Source organism: Sturnus vulgaris, chromosome 1 (genome assembly GCF_052056855.1).
Source record: "Sturnus vulgaris isolate bStuVul1 chromosome 1, bStuVul1.hap1, whole genome shotgun sequence".
Lineage (NCBI taxonomy): Eukaryota > Metazoa > Chordata > Aves > Passeriformes > Sturnidae > Sturnus > Sturnus vulgaris.
The window spans coordinates 102,411,336-102,436,270 of record NC_142243.1 but is presented as its reverse complement, the minus strand read 5'-3'; the positions used below and the strand labels follow the sequence as shown (position 1 = coordinate 102,436,270).

At 35.1% G+C, this 24,935-nt stretch overlaps 1 protein-coding gene across 3 annotated transcripts in view; it reads right to left on the bottom strand.

Annotated features, from left to right (window-relative positions):
- CDH19 (cadherin 19) overlaps positions 1-24,935 on the bottom strand; it is a 112,927-nt gene that overhangs the window by 64,874 nt on the left and 23,118 nt on the right. The window contains exon 1 of one of the 3 annotated variants that reach the window (XM_088172707.1): positions 1,094-1,310. The exons of 1 other annotated variant lie outside the window; for it this stretch is intronic. The gene's annotated coding sequence lies outside the window, so the exon portion shown is untranslated. Of the gene's footprint in view, positions 1-1,093; positions 1,311-24,935 lie in introns of those variants that run through there. One more of the 3 variants, XM_014870894.2, reaches the window with a different exon arrangement.

Below are 24,935 nucleotides of genomic sequence, written 5' to 3'. Positions count from 1 at the left end.
TCATTTTATATAAGTACTTGGTTCAACACTTCCAATAGAAAAATGCTGAGCATTGATACATGTCTTTAGACCTCGTAAAACTGAGTCCACAGATCAATTTTTGCATTTTAGTGCAAATTTATCCATGTAGAAAATAAAAGTAGTTTATCTGGAGTGCTTTGCAATCACAACTGATTCTAAGTAAGATTTAGTCTATTAAAAAACAATGCTATAATCCAAAAGCTGTGCAATTCCCACCAGTTTCATAGCAAAATTATTTGCAGAAATGAACAAGCTGACAGCCACTCAGTATTATAATAACAAATCAACAACTATTAAATATCTCTGGGCTATATTCTACTGGATGTTTTTTGGCTACAGCCTATTTGAAGAGTCTGAGCTTTAAAAATAAATTGTACCTATACTTCCTAATAGAAATGTTACAAAAGAAACATGGTATGCAAATATTTTTCCAGTGTATGTAATGCACTATTCTTTGAAAAACTCATTTATTAAGAAATTGCCATTTCACATTTGACATCTGACAAAAGTAGAGGCACACATTTTCTGTGGTCTGAAAGACTTTGCAGTTGCTAGTTGGGGGATTATAAAGAGGAATGGGAACAGAAATGTGAATAAAAATAAGAAAAAAAGATATTTCTGATACAGTAGAGTGAAGAGTAACAAAACAGGGAGTATTTCCTACTGTTCCTTTAAAACAAGAAAAGTTTCACTCTTGATGTCACCCTCAGAAATTGTGGCAATCACTTGCATAAGTTTAGCTGAAGCAATCACAAGCATTCTGTCAGAGCTGGGGGTCTTGCAAAAAATTGATTGATAGTCAGCATGGAAATTTTAATGTGCAAGTTGAACACAAAACAAGCATAGTGAGTATTTCCTCTGGCAAATCTAATCTAGAAATTTGGAATTTCACAGATATAGAAGTTAGAGGGTGGACTCTGGCGAAACAACAAAGCAGATTCACTTTCTAGAGGTTTTGAGGGCCTTTGGGTTTGTCTCTGCCTTTTGTGGCTTTTGCACTGGATGCACCCTGATAAATGTGTTAAGTTTGATTTTCAGAATATAATAAATAAATTAAAAAAAAATCTCTTACCTGTGTAACTTCAGGGCCTTCTAGGCATAAATGAATGGATATTGCAAAAGTTGCATGAAACACGGGATGCCGAGAAATAAGAGTTCTGTTTTACTTCACAGATCCTGAGAAAACTCTAGGAGTTACAGCTTCCTGCCAGTATAAGTCAGTTCTGCTTCTACTTTTGAAAACTCACAGTATGACACTGCTTACTGCGTGCTATTTTGGGTGCCCTGAGTGAAACTATGAACACAGGCACTTTTGTGCAAAACATCATAAAGCCTCTCTGATGTTCATTCAGAGTCCAGAATTAAAATGCAGAAGGCTCTAGCAAGCAAAATACAAGCTGATTTTCTTCTTCCTAGTGGAAAAATAAAGTACTCCCTGGCAAGTAACCAGGGTGGTGGGAAGGTAATTTATTTTGTGTGAGGGCATTTTGCAAGTGAAAGGATATGGCCTCTGTTTAGAGATTAGTCAGGGAAAAAAGTGGTCAATTTAGAGCAGTCACAAAAGTTAGTTAAAGAAGAGAGTTTTTTTAGTCTGAGTTTCGCCCTCTGGCCATTTTTTTTCCACCAAATAATTTAGTTTAAAGAATCATACAATCTTCATGCTGAGAAAAAAAAATACATGCCCAAGGTATTGGTTTATCTCTTTACATGTTTTTAGAGACATTAAATGAATGTCTTTTATTTTGTTATAATTCTCTGTGAAAATTGAATTTTATCTACTAGCTAGTATTGGGGGTCTTATAGTCAAATGAAAAATACAAAAAAAATGTTATAATTCAAAAGGCAAACACAAAAAACACCTAAAAATATTGTGGAATAATTATGCAATAGGTGATAATTTTTCATAGACACCAGCTTTTATCTTAAGTAAATTTAGGAAATTTTGAGCATTAATTCAAATATTCATTGTGCTATTAAAAAAGAATGAGGATATTTGGTGAAAAAACCAAGAACTGCGTATTGCAGTAGCACTTCAGTAATTATTATGGAAGACATGTTTATGGTTGAATAATTTAGAGCCTAATGCTACATCAGTTACAGCTCCAGGCCAAGAAGATTTTTGAACAGTCCTAAATGGAAAAAAACAAAGATGGAATTTTTGCAGACAAAATGTGTCCTGTTAATGATAAAGCTAAAATTTAAAAAAGCTCCAAGCCACCCATCTCATCAAAATTCTCTCTCCCTTTTTCTCCTTCTTCAACAGTCTGAGAAAATGTAACAACTGTTTCTATGTGGAAATGGAAAATTTCTTATCTGTACTTCTGTCACATACATGGTACCTTTTTTTTTCCTTTTTTTTTTTTTTTTTTAATAAGTTATGGACAGCTAAGCAGATCTTAGTCAGATATTCAGGAATTTCATGTGCAGAACAAAAGAGACAGCAAATGAGGAAATGATGAGACCATGGTCTGCAAAGGGAGCAGTTCTGATTGATGCAGATGTGAAGTCTGGTGCCTTGGCTAACACTGAATCCCTGTTTACTGCATTTACAACTAGATGTCAAGGTCAAATTAACTTCTACCAAATAAACACAACACCCCTAATATCACAGATTTTAAAACTTGAATGGGCTTGAAGTAACACGGGAAAACTGTCCACTCATCATGTCCATCCTGACAGTCAGAAAGACTTGCTCTATAGGAAAGTACGGTGTGAACTATCTGAGCACCTGGATTTTGGTAATATTATTCAGAATCACTTGTGTATCTTTTGAGGATTATCTCCTAAAAATTTATTGAGGATTATCTCATCCTAACGACTTTAGCATAAATTACATTATTTCTATATCAGGCTGGAAATGAATAGAGTTTATCAATTTATATACAGTTTTAGCTTTAGGAAGTAGACAGATCGGCTAATACTTTTTTTTGCAAATCAAAGTAAACATCATAACATTAATACAGCTTAAGGTTCTTTGACTGTGTTCCTAATACACATTATTTAACTATTTATGAAATTATATATCAAAAACAAGCTGACAGATTTCTTTTGTCTACTCTTACCTCAAGAATTTTTTGCCTGTACTAGACAAAATTTGATTTGTCTAAATTTTGACATTACTCTTGAGTAAGGGAATTAAAATTAACTAAGATCACATTTGCATCTTCTACACATTTTATCATGCTTGATCTTTTGTTTGATTTTTTGTTTGTTTGTTTCAAGAAACAGGAATGTTTGGTGAGAGCTGCTATTTAGTGAGAATGGTTGCTTCTTACTGTTTATTCATGGTCTGACACCAGCTCTGTACAGATTGAGGTAGAGCAAACCAGAAAAACGTGGAGTTGGACACTTAAGCTCTGTGGAAACTGAAGAAGTGTAATTGGAATTCAGAGATATGTTACCACTTACCACGTGGAAAAAAACAGCTTTTTTATGAACTATACTTCTCACTGACTTTCCTCTAATAAAGAAGAGGTGACACTTCATTCACCAAGGCAGAATTAACTAGAAACTGATGTAAGAATGGGGCAAACCTAGTGTTGACAGTTGATAAACAAGATATTCTCATTTACTGAGAATGCTGGATCTTGTAACAGGATGTAATCTAAGTAAGATGTGCCATGTGAAGCAAACATAAATGAACACAAGGAAGCAAACAACAATAGAATTTCTTAGCTTGTTGAAGAACTGATGAAAGGGACTGGCCAGAACAATTGTTTTTGACAAGATGAAGATAGTATGCAGCTATAAGGAAAAAAAATAAAACTAGTCATATAGGCTGCACCTAAAAAAAGAAGTCAATTGAAGGCTAATTAATGAAATTATGAGCAAAATTTTCTCAACTCAGAATAAAACACATACTTATTCCAGTACAGTGTTCTCAGGTGATAAGTAGTCTCTACTTCTCCTTGTGTAGGCATGTGTTAATGATCAGCAGACTTTTCAATATTAAACTAGAGATGAAATAATTTGGACTACCACCTCTGAAGGAAAACTTTTTCTCTGCTATCTCTTTCCTGATCTCATAGACCATGATATTTCCTGCAAAGAAGGATTTCAGCTAAATGGGAGAGTCCAGTAAAATAACAACTCTACTCATCACCTGAGCAAAACCTTTCAGGAGGTTTGGAGGAGTTGAAGAAATTTTTATTACCTAAATAAATAAATAAATGAGTTATTATATAGACAATGGTTAATCTGTTTGAAATATTTTCTTTCACTGTTTTTATTGTAATTTAAAATAAGAATTTTATCCATCCAAAACCTAGAACTTAATTTAAGTGTTTTCTTAGAGGTAAGAGCATAATAAATTTGGAATTAAAATATCTATATAATTTAAGACTTGCTTACTGATCAGCCAGTTATAATGATATTTATTCATTTCTTTTAAATATAAACCTGAAATATAATGATCAACCATATTTCATGGATATATCTGTACATGCTATAATGATTTGAAGAGACAGTCTTAAGAATTCAGAAGAGTTAATTACCTTTTTTTTTTTTTTTTTTTTTTTTTTTAAGGAAAATATATTCAATTTTCCAGAAACTGAACAAAAAAAAACCAAAAAAAAAGATGGAAAAATGCAAGAGGATTGCTTGGCTTTTAAAAAAACAAAGAGCACCATACAATTTATTTAAAGAGGTTGTTTTTCATTCAAAGAGATAGCATTTACTTAATTGGACTGATCTCATAAGATTTCACTCCCTTAGGTTCGCTCAGTGATCTGATATCAGAGTAAGTTGAATTTATTCAGTGGAGGAAAGGAAGTATGGAGGGGAGAGGGAAGAACCCATGATTTCAATGGGGATGATTTTCCCATATTACCTCTGTTCAAATCATGGCTCTTGTGTTTGGAATTTGCATCTGGAATTTTCATCAAGCTAAACAGAATTACTCCAGGATGGGTAAATAGCCAGCACAACACTTCTGGAAAGTGAAAGTGCTGTAAAAATGGGAGTTTTCTTGCTCACAATACCAGTGAAGCCATTCATAATATCTGTATCTCTGGAGATTCAATACTGAATTTGTGGGATTTGTGGCGTTTGTTTTGTTTTGTTTTGTTTTCTTTTGTTTTGTTTTGTTTTGATCTTTGTCATTTCTAGACAGAATTTTTAATGGGATTCTGATATGCAGCTTTTCCTAAAGATAGTATTATTTATAACCACTTAAGGGAGGTGTAGCTTCAAGAGGAACCAAGTGGTACCAAGAGAGAATAGAAAACAGAGAAGTGAGGCCTGGAGTGCTTCATAGGCTAAAATGCAATAACATTTTCTTTCACTCCTGAGCAGTCTCTTGTCACTATACAAAATAAATATACAATGCTGAATGAAAGAATTTATTTTTCTTTAATGCATCCTTTCTCCTCTTATTTTCATTTTTAATAATTTTACAACTAGAATTTTATTCCCACTAAAATATCTTCTGAGTCACAGCCTCTGGAAGAGAAGATAGAAATTACACAAATCACTGCAAATACAAAAATGCATGGATTAATCTACAGTACTAATGAGAGTATTTTTCACTGAATTATCTGGACTCTATTTAAAAATAATTTTGTGTCTTTAAAATATTATTTAATGACAATCTTGTGCATTTTTTTGCTTTCTAATGGCTTTTTTTTTCCAGAGGGAAAAAAGTTTAATGAATTGCAACAAAATATAATTGCTTGTGTGTGTACTTAGTTGCTTGTGTGAAAAGTCTGTGGAAATGGTGCATAGTCATTCATTAAAAGAATCTGAATATCTCACAGTAGTCAGACCTTTCCAAAGATTTTTTCCTTTCTCTTTTGCTTTTCTTTACCCTGTCCTTTTCTTTTCTCAGGGAATACTGTTATGATAGAATACACTGTTTTTGGAAAATAATATGCAGACACCTGATTGTCTTTTCCTCCTCTGTTTCTATTTCCATTACAAGATAGAATCAAATGTGAATGAATTCAGAGCAGGTAAATCTTTGAGATGATCCCCTCAAGGAATGGAGTTCTCTTATTGTCTTACTATTAAACAGTGTTTAGATATAAATTGAATGAAATAGGGGATGTCATCTCATCTCTTTATTTAGCCTGAGGTCTCATGTTGATGATCAGATCCTAAGAGCCTGAATTGGGCTGGTATCTGTAAGTAACTCATTCATATTCTCCCGTCTCCTGCAGAGAAGACAGTGCCTGTCAGGAGATATAGATCGTATGTAGTGCAAGTTAGAATTCAGTGTGAATAACAAAATATGTTGAAGAGTTACAAGACAAATATTTTCTCAATTTGTTTACATAACCATCATACATTTTTTCCACATACATGATCAGTCACATACAAATGTTAGAGCTTTTCTACTTCTATGTAAGCAGTAATATGTCTTAGCATACTCATTTACATATAGAAAAAAACTAAGCATGAAAAAAGAAATAGTAGAAATAGCTAATGTATGTTTATGAAGGAAAAATATAACTGTGTTTGATCAACCCCATATCCTACTGCATTATAATGTCCCAATTTGAAAATAAGTGTAGAAATTAGTACAATAACTGAATAGTGACTACAAGGCTGGAACATTTATGGAACAGACACTTATGCGCAAATGTCAGTGGCCAAAAAGTAACTGTGTTGGATTAGTTCAGAAAAACTAAATTAAATATTCCAATTTCCGAAATGTCAATGTGTTTTGGTTTGTTTGTTTTGTTTTGTTTTGTTTTAATTAATCCTCATGACATTTCAATTCTAAAAAATGAATGAAATCAAATAGAACAAAATAAAATGAAGGACTCTCATCTGAAGAATTCCATATTGTAAACACTTTATCCCATATCCCAGCAGGTAAGCTTAAATGATAGCTTGGAAGACAATTGTGTAAAGTTAAAATCTTTGAGATGAGATGCTGGATAAGGATCCAACTCTCATCACTTTTGCCATAAGGAAGATGAAAACAGAGTGCCAAATATTTTTTTATTTTTGTTAATGGATGCTAAAAATATTACATAGGACAAGGTGCCATCAATCTATGTTCAGTGAGCCACCCTAAACCTCCACCATTTTTTTTTATTCTAGGGAATAGAGGAAAGGAGTAGAGCAATTTTTGCCAATACCACCGCCCATTTTGTTTGGTTTTGGGCTTGTTGTGGTTTTTTGGGTGTTTTTTTTTGTCTTTTGTTGTTGTTGTTGTTGTTGTTGTTGAGGTTTTTTGGGGTTTTTTTCTTCGCTTGTTTTTGTTCTTTTGTTTGTTTGTTTGTTTGGGGTTTTTCTTTGCTTTTTCTTTCCCCCTTAGAATTCTTATCCTTTTATCTGTTTTTCTAATTCAGAGAGAAAAATGTTTTCTTTTTTGTTTTTACATTGAGATTTGGAGGTAGATGCTTAACAGAAGAGAATTTAATACAGTTTACAGTTGCATTCTGGGCACAAAAATTTAACCTAAACTGTGATTATAATGTCAATTATCTTAACTTGTTTTCTTTCATTTTTACCTATAGGAACCTGTGACTGAGTCTGCACCATCTGCCCTGTGTGGTGGGCCATTGCCTCCACCCACAGTGAGCTGTTCAAGGGGGAGTCTCCACTGCAAACCTCAGACTGCAGCAAGTCCCAAGATCTTCAGAAAGTCCCAAGATCTTTCTCTTGGGATAGCACTGGGCATCAAGGAGGGGTAATGTCTTCAAGGAGGGATAAGAACTTTAAAGCCAAAGAGGGTGGATTTAGATGAAATATCAGGATGAAATTCTTTACTGTGAAGGGTTGAGCCACTGGAACAGGTTGCACAGAGGGGCTGTGCATGCCCCATCACTGGAAGTGTCTAAAACCAGGTTGGATGGGGGCCTGGTTTAGTGGAAGGCATCCCTACCCATGTTGGGGAGTCAGAACTGGATAACCTTAAAGGTCCCTTCCAACTCATATCATTGTGAGATTCTTTTCTATGATTCTATAACCTTTAAATATCAAAGACATGAAAGATAGCACTGAGTAACTGCTGTTTGCAAAATGCTCCTATGTGATCTGTGAGCAGGACAGGCAAATGCAAATGCACCTCGCTTCATTGGCCACTGTGTACAGTCTGCCAATTAGACCAACTGATGCCCTGACGTCAATCCTACATGAGTAACAGCATGGAAAGGCATTGACCTCAAAGAGACAGAGTCAAGCAACAAACAAGACCTTGTGTGACAAATCTGAGGGGGAAAAATAGCCTGTTTAATGAGATATTTCATGGTAAACTGAAAATATTCACAAAGCCTCTTCCTTTTAAAAATTTCATCTCTTCATGTGTTTTACTCTTTGGTAACAAAGACATAAGTTGTTAATAAAGAATTATTTCTATGAATTTTTGTTGCAAAACTCCACAGGAGAGGGAGGAATGGAAATATGTATGTAGTTGATAGTGGTGTATCAAGAGGACAATTAAAATATAGTACAAATATAAAATAGAGATTTTTAGCTGTTCTATTTTTTTCACAAAACTGCAGAGAATAAGCATGAAAGTTGCGTAATGGTGCTGAAGCAATCTTGTGAGGGACAATTTCACAGGATTTAGGAAACTTTCTGCTACAGGAGGACACAAAAGAATCAAAGGAAAATAATTGGGAGGAGGGAGGAGGTGCAGGGGGCAGCCACATCTCCTCTCCACAGTTATGCAGAAATCTAGCCAAAATTGTAGATGAAGTAAGTAGGCTGTGGAGAGAGAGTAGGAAGAGATCGACTATTCTAAATTAAAACATCCAGTTCATCTTTCCAAGAATAAACCAGATGGAGAAGCTGTGACTGGATTGGTTTGGGCACTAGCCAGATGGAGGACCAGTTACTCTGGCAGCCAGGAGGAAGGGGAGTGCAACCTAGGAGAAGCACAGCAAGGCCCCGGACAGATGAAGATGTGAGTAGCCCAGGAGCAAGGTCAGCCCTGCCCTGGGCTCTGGCCAGCTCGCCCACAGCAGGATGGAGAGCAGCTTGTGCAGTGGCCAGGCTGCAGCCTCCGGGAGCCAGCACACCTGCCGAGCCAATGGGAAGGGTGTGGAGAGGAGAAGCAGCTGGTATTGTCACTGGATGGCTCTGCTCTTTAGGGAAGGTTTAGAGAATCAGCAAGCTAAATCTAGCAAGGATGAAATCGAGTGCTCGGATTCTGTTGCGAAACGTTTGCGATTTACTTTTTATTTTTCACCTTTCACATGCTTTCTGAAGCGGAAATTCAAATTTCCCAGTATTTTCAAGATCGGCAGCAATATGTATTTTATGTCCCGTCTCAAATTTGACCATTTTGGTAAAATTTTTCTCTGTATCATGTTTTTTGTATGTGAATGTTTTATAAGATGTAAAGGTTAAATCTTCCTTTTTCCTTAGCAGAATTCTGTGCCTGTATGCAAATGCAGATTTGAAATCTGAAAGTTTGCACCATAAAACTCTGAAAAAAATGCATGTGACAGAGGAAAACTAAGTTAGTAATCTAGAAACTAAAATACATGGATGATATATATATATATATATATATATATGTGCAGCTTCTTTCACAGGTAGTATTATACTAAAGGTACCTAAAAGCAGGATTTATCTGCCTGATTGCACTTCTAATCTTCTCTGATTGTATGCAACCTCATAAAATTGATCTGTTTTTCAATAAAATGGCATGCACTGGTGATGAGTAGTGCTTTTTTTATCTTATCTCTCATCTTAATTTAAGTGGTTAGTGCTCTATGTGCTAGAAAGCTAAACATGTCCTGGTATGCAGGGCTCATATGTACTGTGGAGCATTCTCTAGTGATGGCAGCTACCTGGTCAGAGTGTGGAAGATCACTGAAACTGGTATGAAAAGGAATATCAGAACTAAATTTAATGAAGAATAGCCATAGCTATCTAGGCCTGCACTGCATTATGACAATTTTTTACTTCAGCCACTGGTGTCTCCATTTTACTACCTCTATAGAGTAGTTTCCCAATAATGTAAGCTCTTAAATCCAAACAGTGTTTCAGGACTTTGCCACTATCAGTCAAGACTGTATAAAGAAAGTAGCAGTTTCAAGATTTACAGCTTTTACAGCTTTTTTTATAACATAGTTTAAACCACGTTAGAGAAAACAAAATCAAATGGTGTCTGCCATTGCAAATTCTGTATTAAAAATATGCTCCAGGCATGACCTGCAGAGAATAATTTCTGCATAGTCTCTCACACGGCTCTATAATAACAACAAAACAAAACAAAACAAAACAAAACAAAACAAAAAACAAACAAACAAACAAAAAAACCACACCCACAAAAAAACAACTGTGCCTGTCTAACAAGACAATCAGTTTATCAGATTTATTGGTTTTGTAAGACTTATGAGATTTATCAGATTTCCATTGTCAATGACCTAGTGCCTGACTTTACAATGCTCAGTCAGTGATGTTATAAAAGTCTTATAAATGGACTATATCTTAGGGCCACCATTTTCAAGAAAGCCAGCTCAGCCTTCAAGCTCTACAAAAGAAGGACGTTGCTAGTTGTGGGCTAAAGGTTTTGTGTTGAGGAAACATTACATGCTCTAGGATTTATCACATTCTGCCTGGATTCATGTCTAAAAATCTTTTTTTTTTTTAACTTGTTTAACAATAGAAGGGGTTATCCAATGATCAAGTTAATACTTATCTGATTTTTTTTTTCTCTTTCTTTGGCTTTGTAAAAATGTGTAAATATGTATAGATATGCATTTTTGTGTATAGCTATACACGTTTTGGTAGCTGCTTGATAACCATATTCAGCAGCTGTGTTTGGTGCAGAATGAACTCTCCATGACCCTAGAGTGAAATGCTGCATGGAGGAGGGGAGGCACAGGATAAGAACAGAGACCTTAAAATTATGGGCATGGGATGGTACCAGAAATGACATGCCAATGTTTATGAGAAGAATGTAACCTGGTAACCTGGGTAAACATGTAAAACATGCCTTATATAGTGCATTTGGATTTGACATGGTCCTGCAGACCAATGAAGAAAGATCAAGATACTACAAATGAAAAATTTTAAAAAAAGGCCTCAGGCACTGAGGGGGAAGATGTTTTTCATACCAAGAGTCAGATGCTTCCAGTGAAGGGTTACAGATGCTGATGCTTCAATGCAGAATTTCCTTCAACCCTCACTGAAGCTACTGACCTCAGCACACAGTAGGGCATGAACACTTCACTAGAAAAATAAAGTGAGCATACAGGAAATTTGAGCATAATAATTTTAATTGTCCATATTTTGAACCACAACTTATTAATATGGTAATTGTGATAATATTAGTTACTATTTCATTTGACTCTTGACACTATAATTTGAAAAAAAAGTTCTTGATTTTGAAGAGAATGTGCTTGTTGCTCTTTGTTTGTAACAAGATTTGAGACAAATTAATTCCAAAGGAATTTAAGCAACCCATTCTATAAGTCAGATGCACCAAACTGGTTGCACAAATATGCATTTACAACAGTATTTTGGAATTCGAGAATCTTTGTTCATCAGACAAGGTAATATTTGCCCTATAGCACAAAGTTTTTGGGGTATTCAAGAAAAAAAACGGTAAATCCTTATAAGTAACTATTTATCTGTCTTTGCTCAGCATTCTAAATGTAGTAAAAAATTAATTCACACACAGAAAAACACAAAACAGATAACAAATGAAAAAGAGTGTCACCTTCTCATTTCAGCTAAGAGATTCAAGAGGAAGATTTAAGAAGATGTTTATAACTTTAGCTTTGCAATCTCTTCCTAGGTCAAAGCATATATTCTGTATGTTTAGTTATTGGTATGAAGAAATTAATTCCCATTAATTTAATAACTTCAATTTTATTATTATTAGCAAAAGATTAAGTTCTCAAAAAATGGTGTGCAAACAATATATCACATCAATTAGCAGTTGTGTAAATTGACAGTTTCTCCTGGATCATAAAACCTTGTGGAACCTAAATTTCTAGGAACATGAACATTCAAATTTTTCTTCTTCAATACAATAAATAAATTCTGTTTTTAGTCTAGTAATGATATTTCCAGAGGAAGTTAGTTGATCACACATCAGAGATTATTTTTTCTCAATTAATTTATCTTTAACTAACCAGATAGAATGGGTTTATAACATATTATATGCCACTAGGATTTTTCCAAAAGATCATCTTCAACAAAAGTAGAAACAAAGTTTACAGAATAATATCGTAAGATTAATCAAATAAGGTAATAAGTCTTTCTCATCTTCCTTTTTTAATGGGACATAATATAATATTTACAAATTATAGCTTAGTAATTTTTATACATAAACTTTTACAATCATTCTTTAAGAAATATAGAAAGTGAATGCAGAAATGTTCCAAATGTAATTTGTGGCTAATAAAATTAACACAAGACTATTACAAGGAATAATATTCCTTCTCTAGAGGTCAATGATAAGATATTTCATTTTTAGTTGTATTTGATTTTCTGCCCTTTTTGCTTAAAATGCAAATAAGTTGCCATAAACTAATTCACTCTTTCATGTTACATCTTTACCATTTGATTTTACTTCATAAAACCTTCAAACTACTAGAAATGTAATTCTATTAAAAAATAAGGGCAGTGCTCAAGAAATAAATTTATTCTGAAGTGTTACCCTAGAAGGTTAATAATATTATTAGTTTTTCATACTGTGAACAGTAATGCCGAGGAGACTCTATGAAATAGTATTTTCGTTGTGTTAGGTACTGTACCTAGAGAGAATAAAATTCCTTCGTCCAAAAAATATATATTTTAATTAAAAAATCAGAGGTTCTGATGGTCTTTTAAAGGTTGTTTGATATTAATAAATTTAAAAAAAACAGTAATTCATCATCTGTACTTGATCTGTTTGTTTTGAACATGATCAGGAAAATGTAAGAAAATGGATTTTTCAATGGCTCAAATAACTGCAGCCTTTCCACAGAGTGAATAAATTGAAAATATGTGACATAATTCCCTCTACGAAGGTGGGAAAAGGACTCTGCACAAGGCACAGGGACTGGTTAGGGTTCTTTTCTTCAAAGAATAAAATGCCAGCAATATCTGAGCAAATGACCCAAATAAAGTTCTAATGTGCAAACACTGATAATTAAAAATTTACTATCTCACCTGTAACATTGAAGATTTGGGTTCAGAATAGTTCTATTTCTTATTTTTGGAAAAGGTAAATTAGCAGTCCAGGGGCTGAAGTGATTTCCCATATGAGTATCAAAAAAGCATTTGGACTAAAACAGAAAGTCTCCCAAAGTATAGCATAAATAAATAAATAAATAAATAAATACTCAGATCTATGTGAAAAGTAGTTATTCGAAAGAAACAACACTGCTAGGTATTGCATATCAGTAAAGATAGCTCCAGATTGTAGTACATTCAAATTCTTGCTCAGGATAAAATGGGGAACTTAATAAAATGGTTGTGATCATTTTTGGGGGTTTCTTTACCAGTCTTGAAAGAAAGTAGCCAATGGATAAAGAAAATGACGAGTGCTATTCACATAATCAAATATATCCAAGGTGAGAGCAATAGCAATCTGCTATAAGCTAAAACTGAACTATATAACAAAGAAAACAAATTCAGCTACGTAGTAAAATACATTGAAATGAAATATGACTTGGAGTTAAATTAGAAGGCTGAAAGCTGGTAATTATTTTTAAATATGGGACCAAATTAAGAAACAGTTGGTATTTGCAAAGAACAGATGTTAAAGATCATTATTATAACCACTGGCAATATTGTATCTCATAATATGCAATTCACTAGCACAAAATAGCATAGAAGGAAAGTAAACCTCTGTTGAAAATGAAATTTTATGGGAAAAATTGTCTTAGTATTAATTAAGATCCTAAAAATATAGTACATGCCTCAAATAATCTAAAAGAGTCATAGTTTGCTTATGAAAAGATAAAGTGGAAAAAAATGTCACCAAATTCTCTGAATAAAGAAAGAAGCATAAAGAACAGTAAGAGTGACACCTCATGTAGTGATAAATGGAAAAGAGCTTCTCACATCTGCAATGGAGCAGACAACAAACGTCATTACTGTGAACATCCATATCAGCATCTAAGTTACACGCACATTTGAACAGTGCAAATGTGCTACTCCCAATGGGAGATGTCACTGCCTGCTTCCAGTCATGGAAAAGAACCATATTTCTTGTACCCTGTTGTAAATATACTCTTTTGGAGTCCACGGGACATTCAGTGGAGACCTTAAAGAAAAAATATAAAAGTGTAAACCAGTAAACTATCTAGCTCACAGCTTAGGCAGCTAATAGATGAAACAGGAAGGAGCTACTTAACAGAAATCAAATATACACACAAAACCTCTGGAAGAGTTGCCAGAAAAAGAACAAAAAACTTTTTTTAAATAGAGAATGGGCCTCAGTAATACTGGAGTAGGTTGTAGGGTAGAGAGGATTGTTTTTGTATTGTTTTGGTCTTTTTTTCCTGGAGTAAAAGGACTGTCAAAAGAAGAAAGACTAGATGAGCTTTGAGAAAGACATTCTGGTAATGGTCCACCTTGATATTTCCTTCTCTTTTCTGCTGCTTTGTCTCCCTAATGGGTTTAGAAAGAAGAGATTCTCTTGAGGAAGTGTACACCTTCTTTTTGTTAAGGATGGCAGTAATACCTTCAGTACACAGATATGAAAACAGATAAATGAAAAGCCAGAGATTTTCAGGCACTAAAAATATCTTCTACAGCTTGAACTTGACTTGGTACTCCCAAGTTGTGTTTTAATGTTGCTGCTTATTATACTTATATTTTATTTGCTCCTTTCCTATCATCTAATAAGGAAATTGAAACTGCAAGGATAAAAAAGACAGAGAGGGAAAGACATACATAATGTAATTCATACAAAAGTGCTCTAAGTGGCTCATTTAGATATAGTTTTGACATATGGGCTAAATTAAGACTTTAAATAGTGCAATACATCTTTTAATGCAAAAGAAATAGTATAAATGGGACTCAATTAATGAGCGGAAAATGTAAAAGACATTCTGGAAAAGCTATAAATTGCTTACTAAAATAAACCAGCAAAATTAATAGATAATGACTCTCGCAGCTCACTGTCATGTCCTCTTAACCACAACATCCATCAGAAAGAAAACATGCTTAGACCCACTTATTTTACTTGTTGAAGCTGCATGAGTGAACACTCTGATGAGGATAATTGAAAGTCTCTTAAACTGCCAACACAGAGGTAAAGCAGGACTGCAGATACAAAAAAAAAAAAAGGTCAATCCTTCCAAGCCCCAATGTATTCCACATGGCTCTCTGCTTCTGAAGTAAAAAAAGAGGCCTCTATCAGCAAGGCATGAATTCTCAGGGTGAGGGGATGGCTCCTGGTGTGTGCTCCAAGCAGAGCCTGCCTGCATCCCAGGCTGCTGCTCCTGAGAGAGGAGCTGTCCTGCAGATGGATGGCAGAGCTATGGCACAGCAGCCAGCCCTGCGGGAATGGGGAAAGGCAGAGAGAGGCGGGCAAGGGGCACGTCCCTGCCTCATTCCCTGGCACTGCTGGGTCAGTTTTCCTTCCTCTCCTCCTCCCCAGAGGAGGGGAACAAGGCAGCGGGGCACAGCGCTGCGTTCCGCCACAAAATGATTAAGACAACAGAAGTTTTTATTTCCTTTCCTGTAACTGTTGATGTTACCGCTATTGCCATCTTCTGAGATAAATTATTCATTTCAGGCTTCAGCAGTTTTATTTCATGCTCACAGAGGAAAAACTGATGAGGTGTTGTGATTATTTATATTACTGCTGGGGATGGTGACTTTGACATTCAAAATCGATGTATAGTTCTGCTTTACAAAAGTACATGTGATAGTTGCCATGTCATCTTTGATTAGTGAGCTACCATTTAGCTCCTCAAAGAACAGCAATTATTTTCTTTTTATTTTATTAGACAAATATGAATAATGCAAAATATAAAGATGATTTCTGTTCTTTCATCTACTTGTGTGGAGACTTGTTCTTGTTATAGTATTTTTAATTACTTCCAAGACAATCTAGCCAGGCATGTTCTACCACTCTTAGCAGTGCCCTAGACTCCAATTAAGTTTTTTACCTAATTTATCTTGTGTCTCCCATAACTACAGATCTAGCAGGGGGTTTCTTTTCTTTTCCTTCTTGATGCCTATTATACACATGGCACTTTCTGATTATTAATTTATATATCATTTACTATAACACTCTTTCTGAGGTTACTAGAATGCTCTCACTTATTGTTTAGTTTCTCTCTGTCTTCAAATATTTATAATTCTCCCCACTATTCTTTTTCTAGTTCTCTTTTGCACACTGCTGGAATTGGTCACCTTTCTGATATTTAAAAGACAGGAAGCAGAAAAGAGAAATTATATCAATAGAAGTAAACTAGATGCAATATACCCCACTTTCAGAGTACCATTTGTGAACCAAAAGGTCCTTAGTCTGAAACTTGACAAATGATGGAAGCAGCTGCTTTGGGGAAAAGTGGGCTACGGCCTTCAGTAGCTTCCAATAACAGTATACATTGATATCTGTCTTCAAAGCATTTCAGATTTGACAAACTCATCTTTTCACTAAAATTTATCAAGCCAAAATATTCATATTATTTCTAATCATCTCGTAAGCCATTCAGCTTGCAATGGGCATGGCTGGTGTTTTAAAGTGATGATGTCTTTGGCAGGGAACTCAAGGGATGTTGGGAGAGGAAGGGATGGAGGGCAGCATTTTTGTAGTGATTCTGTAGAAAGCTCACAAATTTAGAGAGACATGACAAACATGACAAGTTATAAGTATGTGGTGACATACTTGGATATATTATGAGGAGACAGAACTGTCAAAAATTAAACATGCATGATAAACTTATGAAAACATGGGCATATGGAGGTCTTCACATATGCATCCTGTTTCTGTGAGCTATGGATATCTTTCTCCAGAGGAAAGACAAGGCCATGTATGTGTATCTGCTTTCTTATAACTGCACACATGTATAGACCTGAACCTTTTTATCTGTAGTTTATCATAGCCAGTTTAGCTGCATCATTTTGCTTTGGTTACACAAATAATTTCCCATAGAAAGCAAATGTATTTTTCCCTTTGTTATGTGGACTTCTTCAAATTAACTGACATCAATATTAATTTTGGTCATTTACACAATCCCAGGGATAAACAATGCAATGACTGAGATAAAAGTGGCAAAATGTGATTGAGAGCAAATATCAGAATCAGACTCTTGAATGGAGAGAAAACACAAGTTTTTTAAGGAAATTTAAAGATCAAAATGAGGATAACATTTCAAGCAAATTGTTAGAGATGCATACAGATCATTACATCTGAATGGTTTTGAAACACTCAGGCAATAAGTTTATGCTATGGATAAGGCTATAAATCCACAGAACTGAGGAAAATCTCACCATGCAGAAAAGCTTATACATTTATTGTGGTGTTTAATAAGGAAGAGTCTAATCATGAAAGGGTCGTCTATTACAATATATTACTTTTTTGGAATACTGAAATCTTCTAAGAACATAGGAAAAAAAAGAGAAGCAATATATGAAGGAATAGGATAAAATATGTACTGTAATCTTCATAGGCAGGATAAAAAAACAATGAATGTCATTTTGCATGAGACAGCGTGAGGATAGATATCAGGGGAATAAATCTAGCAGTGAGAATAGGTAACTGTAATTTCTAGATTATAAATAGGTAGGCATTGAGTTAAGGGTGATTTATACAGGAATTTACAATGTGGTGTAGCAAAAAACATAGTTTGAGGGTGACGGAGGTCTAGATGCAGGAGGGAAGATATGTGATAACATTTGGCTTTTAAGCCAAGCCATTGAAACATCTGTCAGCAATGTTTCAAGTTAAGATAATTCTGCCTTTTGATAAAGGAAAGACCTAATGATACCTTAAGGCCCATCCCAGGTTTATTTTCTAAGATACCAGGGGCCAGGGATATAAGGTTATCTTAACATCATGTCTTCAAATGGCAAAAGACAATTTGTTCCAAAAGTCAGTTTTCAACAATGCAATAATTGTCCTTAGCCAAATCTTCTACCAGTTATCCAAGAGTTAGAGATTGATTTCTATTTCATGGGTGAACATATTTTTAAAATTCAGTAATCTTTAAACACATCGAATGGAATGTGGAAGGAAGGATCTTTTCTTTCAAAATTTATTTCTCTATACTTCTCTAAAATCTTTTAAATCTTCTGATGTCATTGGCCTCAGACTGTGTCATTTTTTCCCCTGTTCTTGCACCATTGTAAGCTCTCATCAACATCTGATAACCTGGCACCAGAAATGGTGAAAGGAGGTGATTTTGATTTGCACTAGTGACTACAGCAGCTGGACCTCATATGAAACTCTGTTCCCATTCTGACCTGATTATAAAATCTGTAAAAACCATGACACTTTCAATTCTTGCTAGATATTGAAGACAATCTAACAAAGGCAAACCTTAAATTTTATGTTTACATCCAATCTTTGTTTCTGAAAATCAGTGAAATATAACAATCAATAATTTTTCTTCCTTCAGACAATTTATTCCAGTTCTAGATTAAGATTAATTTAAAAACATTCCTAAGGCTTCAGACACTGGCCGTCAGATAGAAATTACAGTTTTAGAATCTGTCAATGCATGTGACATTCACTCCTACACAGAATAAAGTAACTATGTCAAGTCAACCAAACAAAAGAAAAAGGCAGGAAATTTGCTTCACATACTTACAAAAATGCATCTATTTTTGCACCACTAAATATTTGAGAGTGGAGTAGTGATGTCAGAGCATGAGGCTGATTTTTAATATGCAACTAAGTTTATCCATTTTAAACAAAAGACCTTGTGCTGCTCCCAAATGCTTTTTTTTTGCTCGAAGATAAACAGCCTAATGGCACTTATGGAATATCCTAAAGTGCTTTACATCAACAAAAGTTACTATCATAGGTGTTTGAGTGAATTTTTACTTCACATTGAATTATTATTTATGTCATCCCTGCAGATATATGACTCCTCTACAGCATATTTTCATTAAGATTTAATAGGTTATTCCTAATGAATTGATTTCCTTCTTTCTTTGCAGATTTTTCCCCGTAGTAAAACTTGTTACTAGAAAAAAAAAGTATTTTAAAACAGTATGCCTCAGCAATATGTTTTTTAGTGAAGAGTGGGTTTCTGATCTGTTAGCAGAGCAATACTTAGGAGATAATATAAAGGTTGGAGTACTTTCTATTTTTCATGTGGTAGTATAATAAGAAACAACATGACAGGCTGGGAGGAAGAAGTGATAACTACCTGAATAGAAATGAAAAATGGGGGGAAAGAAGTTGAGTGACCTTGCTCTGTCACATGTGTGTCATACTCCAGATCAATGATCAATTCTAGCAGGACACAGGCACTTGCCTTAGTGACCACTAATTGCTGGTGCTGGTGGGAGTCAGTTACTACTGCAAAGAACAAAAAAAAAAAAAAAAAAAGAGGTGGAGTGATGAATAACAGAGAATGGAGGGAGAAAAAGGAAAACAATTGGATAGAAATCTCCAGACAGCATGAATCCTTGGAGAAGGACAGTTGGCCCAGTGTCATATTTGCTGACACTTTCTTTCTTTCTTTCTTTCTTTCTTTCTTTCTTTCTTTCTTTCTTTCTTTCTTTCTTTCTTTCTTTCTTTCTTTCTTTCTTTCTTTCTTTCTTTCTTTCTTTCTTTCTTTCTTTCTTTCTTTCTTTCTTTCTTTCTTTCTTTCTTTCTTTCTTTCTTTCTTTTCTTTCTTTCTTTCTTTCTTTCTTTCTTTCTTTCTTTCTTTCTTTCTTTCTTTCTTTCTTTCTCTCTTTCTTTTTCATAAGACTTTGTTTTTTTTTTCTGACAATAAGCAATACACATTACATTTATGTATGTACTAATATTCTTTATGAATTGTGAAAATAAGAATTCAGCACTTACACGTTTCTAACACAGAAGACAAACGAAGAAATAGCTTATCAATGCACCACAATACTCTGCAAAGCAAAGGAAACTTGCTTTGCAAATTGAGTAAAGATCATATCAGATACAAGATAATATAGTGAAACTCTTATTCTGGGTTTCAGCATACTGTGAGTCTTTCTGTACTCTCCATTGTCTGGCAGATAAGTGAATAATAAACTTGTCCCAATTTTCTACATTGTTTAATCTGTCCATTGTGGGCTTGATCCAAAGTAGAAACCTCATAATTAACATACTTTTTACATTAATTCCATTTTACAGTAAGATCACAAACTAAGGAACAATTCAGTATTTGAATATTTAATTACTTCTTGTGTATAAATTGAAAACAACCTGAAAAGGAGTGACTTAGTCTAATGAAGCATACTGTGTGAATAAAATTTAATAAAATTATATTGTTGATAAAGATAGTGATAAAGATATAAAGATATAAAGACAGATATAAAGTCATGAAGATAAATATAAAAATAGACACACTTCTTCCACAAAGTTTTCTTCTCCTATATGTATCCTACGAGAAACATTGTGGGGAAGATCCTTAACAATATTTTAATGTCCAAGACAGGTTCTAATGTTAATATTCCAAAATCCTTTATATTTTCAGCCTGCTTTAAAATTAGTCTCTAATTCTCCCTTGCTTTCCACTCTCTTGAACATGATGCTCAAAAAGAATATTTTATTTCAGCATAATGAAAGGTTTCCCATTTAAATTCTTTATATTGAACAAAATACGTATCCACGTAATTCTGCTTCCTGAATATAATCATGAAGTACTGTACGTTCTTGCTGGGTTTCTCGAATTGAGAAAATATGAATTTGCATGAGCAAAGGATACAGTCTTCTTCTAAAATGTTCTTATGGGTGATTTGCACACTATATCTTTGACTGTCACTCGGTCTCGTCTTTTTTGATTATTCCCTTTTTCTGCACTCATTAAATAGAGACAGCCTCATGTAACACTGGGAGATTATGCCCTCTGCCAAGCAGCATGTCTCTGCCCTGGAGGATGCTGAATAGTACATCTGAGGCAGTTAGGAGGACAGATCAAAATCTATGCTCTTGTTGGGTTGCCAAGGGTACTTACACCCTCACCAAGCAGAGGAGGGTTTTGAATATGTTCTCTTGTTTTTCTTTTAATGACCCTTTCTCTGCCTATGAAAGATGCAACTGTATTGTGCTCTGTATCCAGTTCTTTGCAGATGTTTATGTTTAGGTTTATTTAAAAAAAACAGCTATGGAAATAGAGTAAATGACAAGACCTTGAGATAGACACAGACAGATGCACACCTATGTGCATACACATGCGCACATATTTGCATGCGAAATCAGTATTGCTAAGATTTGTTACTTCCACCTGTAAACAGGGAAATAGAATTTCACACATCTTGAACATGGCAAAGACCAGTTAACCAAATACATGAAATAAAGGCAAAGATGCATGAATCATGTTGCCTGTCTGTATCATGTAAGTGAACTGCTATCAATGCGAGCAGACGTCTGTCTGTATTCATTTGGAATTGACAGCCTTTTTCTTGCCAAGACAAATAGAGTGGTAAATGTAACAAATTAAATATTTATTGTATGAGAAGAGAAATAGTGTCAGGATTTTGCTGAAGAAATAAAACCCCCTAAGGTAGAGTTTTCATCTCTCCTAAAAGATGGACTCCTGAAACAGAAGGAAAACCACAAATGCTTCAGAAAAAAAAGAAACAGGAAAAGGTACCGGGGTGGGGGGGAGAGGATCAGACCTGCTGAGGTGAAGGTTCATTTTCCCCCCCAAAAAAGCTCAGCAAGCTGTGGCAGATGTCACCCTGACAGGGAAAGTGGCAGGCGGCCATCTCAGCTCTGCTTGTAACTTCTTTCACAAGAGTCAAGCTGCTTTTCCCACTCCATTCAGCATGTTTGTGAGTGCTGGGTTTGTTCAGAAGACAAAAAAGGGCAAGAGCTCTCGAATTCAATAGAAGGTCAGAATGGCAATCTTTTTTGCAGGGCCGGGCTTCCTTTTATACTGTGACATCTGGAGCCATTACCAGAACAAATTAGACCAATTCAAACCACCAGCAGGAAAAAGTGGGTTTTCTGTTTTTCATACAGCAGAGCTACAAATTTGAGAGCAGGAACTGGGGCTCCCAACAACTCAGCATAGTAATAGATTTGCTATACTTGTTTTACAGATTCATATGGCAACAAATGTAATCAGTGATTAAGCTAAAGATGTCCACCCTTCAGCACAGCCTCCACAAAAGGAAGAGAAGAAATAATTACACTGATGAGTTTGCACTTCATTTTCAGCCTGTTACAGCATGAAGTACTAATAGTTCCTAGGAGGCATACAGCAGAATACCGAGCACACCTCCTCTTCCCGTCTGGCATTTTAATATCAGTGACTAATGTAATTTTTTTAAATTGAATATTCCAGTAAATAATAATGCATATTTTACTTTTAGGTACGGATGTGCACTCCCTAGATTATTTAGAACATTAAGTCAATTCCTGGTGTTAAATATATTGAATATTTGGCTGGCTTTAAGCTTTAGTGTTCATATTTTTTTCCATTTTACCCTATTCTTAAATAAAAACAAATTCTTTCTACTGCCTGTAAATAGGAGAGTTCCACGGTTAATACATCTTCTAGGTACATTAGCTGCAGGCAAAACTGGGTCTTACACATGTAATCTATACTTGTTAGTGGGACTCTGTTCAACAGTAAAACAATTTATTGTGTCAGATTGGACTGAATCTCACTTTCAGGAGACTTTCACAGCTTTTATTTTTAAAATCTTCCTACTGTTAGAATTCAATTTTCATTCTGATGGTATAAGCTTTTTTTCCACAAAACATACCTTGCTCTGATTCAGCAGAAAAAAAATGCATCTTGATGAGGTTGTATGCTCAATACCAAGATCCCTGCTCTATTAATAGCAAATATCTGAATATCAAAGATATTATGCTGCCCTCTGTTAACTCAGCATTCATAAAAATGTTCCCTTCAGGCACCAATCTCACCTTCAGGCTACAAGCCTGTTCTGACTTGTCTCTGATGTCTTGATATTGGGCTGATGGCCAGCAGATAATGTCTTTTACTTGTAGTGCTGAGGGGACTTGAGGAACGCCGACTATGGGCACACAGAATGATTTGGTTTTGAAAGGACCTTAAAGATAATCTAGCTCCAACCCCCCTGCCATGGGCAGAGACAGCTGCCAATAGACCAGGTTTCTCAGGGCCACTTTCAGCCTGGCCTTGAACACTTCCAGGGATGGTGCAACTTCTCTGGGCAGCCTATTCCAATATCTCACCACCACCATAGTAAAAAATTTCTTCCTAATATCTGATCCAAAGCAACCCCCTTCCATTTAGGAGCCACTCTTCCTTGCTCTATCACTACATACTCTGGTAAAAAGCCCTTCTTTAGTTTTTTCTTAAGACCTCTTTAGATACTGGAAGGCCACAGTCAGGTCCCCTGGTGGCTTCTCTTCTTCAGGCTGAACTGCCCCAAATCTCTCAATCTGTCTTCATGGAAGAGATATTCCAGCCCTCTGATCATCTTCACAGCCCTCCTCTTTGATACACTGTTTGACTCAAACCACAGATTATTTGACCAGCTACTATACTTAGAGAACGTTTCTGAATAGATATATAATATAAAAAGTAAGCAACTGAAACTACATCTTTTAGAACACCACAGGCACCCTTTAAATAGAGAGAATCCATTTGTTCATGCTTTGTTATTAGGAAGAACTGCACTCAGTGCAGATTGAGTAGGATTGAAGGATCTAAAAGTTGAGTTCCAGTGATGCTAGAATTAGTAATGGAGTAAATCTTCTACATCTCCCAATAATAGCAACTTTTTTCCTGCCTTTTATATCCTTACTTACAATTTTTAATTTTCCAGAATTGTGATCTCATGAAAATAACATGCGTTACTGTCTTAGTTCATAGGGGCATGGTGCAAAGTTTTCGCCCTGCTGTGTATTACTTCTTATCTGCTGATCTTTTCCCATTACATCATCTTCAAAAAGACAAGTTGTTTTCTCAACAGAACCCTTGATACTGAAGGACATCAGTCATATCAATCATCTAACAGATCAAAATAATTTTGAAAAACAGCTGGGAAACTGGTAAATGCTTCCCTATCATCTAGTGTGATAGAACAATTAAAACAAAAAAAAAGCCAACCCCCCACACCCTTCCCCCCCAAAAACCCCACACACATAAAAACAAAAACCAAAAACCAAACAGACAAACAAAAACCCAAAAAACAAAACAAAACACAAAATTTTCATTACTGGTTATCCAGAAGACTTCAAACATCCCTTTAAGATGAAGACATCTCTACACAGAGATGGTCCAGACTTATCTACCATCAGAGCAGGGTGTCTGTCTTGTCTGTGGAGTGTCTTGTGTTCAGTAGGACCCCAAAGTGTGAGATTAGCACTGGATAAAACAAGGATTATTATGTATAAGAGGTAGGCTACTCTTCTGAGGTGCAGGGAGCTAGATTCAATACTCCTTGTGGGTCCTTTCCAACTTGAGATATTCTGTGATTCTAGGAAGAGGTTATACTTTGTATAACTTGAATCACTTTAACCAGCATTTGTTTTGCTTGTTCATATCTAATAGAGCTGGACATAACCTCTAGAAAGATTAATTCAAGCCTTTTCTGGTGGAATTTTACTATAAATTTACTATTTTACATGTCAATCCATAAAGAAACTACCAAAGCTGATATTTGAGACCTAGTTAAGAAGAAGTGAAGGACCTCTTTTCTCACAAAAGCCATAGCAGAAAAGACAAACCAAGATACCATTAGATATAATCTAATATTCACTTGCTAGAATAAGACAAACTGACCATATGCTTGCAAATAAAAAACCTAAATCTACCCAGATGTGATCAGTGAATCCATTCATCCTTGACAAAATATGTTACTATGTTACCAAGTTACTAAAATGAATTTACAAGCCAATATATGTCTGTGTTTGGTCCTGCCAACACATG